The sequence below is a fragment of the Palaemon carinicauda genome, chromosome 12, assembly GCF_036898095.1.
Source record: "Palaemon carinicauda isolate YSFRI2023 chromosome 12, ASM3689809v2, whole genome shotgun sequence".
NCBI lineage: Eukaryota > Metazoa > Arthropoda > Malacostraca > Decapoda > Palaemonidae > Palaemon > Palaemon carinicauda.
The window spans coordinates 155,729,678-155,730,053 of record NC_090736.1 but is presented as its reverse complement, the minus strand read 5'-3'; positions in this window follow the sequence as shown (position 1 = coordinate 155,730,053).

The following is a 376-nucleotide window of genomic DNA, read 5'->3' as shown; positions in this document are numbered from 1 at the left end:
TCAATAACAAAATATGTTTCCATTACGATATGTTAGCAACATCAATAACAAAATATGTTTTTACTACAATACACAAAACAGCATTAAAGCTATTCAAGGAGATGCCAAAATTTTCTTTTATAAAACGTCAATATTGAAATATGATCCATTACATTTCGCTACAGGAACTTCAATGCCATCTCACGCTCCTATCAATAATATCAAAAGCGACCTTTCCGTAACAAAAAATCAACTATAGTCAATTTTTTTAGCGAGGCAGATTTGCACTGACTCGCAGCGGTGCCCTTTTAGCTCGGAAAAGTTTCCTGATTGCTGATTGGTTCGACAATATAATTATAACCAATCAGCGATCAGGAAACTTTTCCGAGCTAAAAGG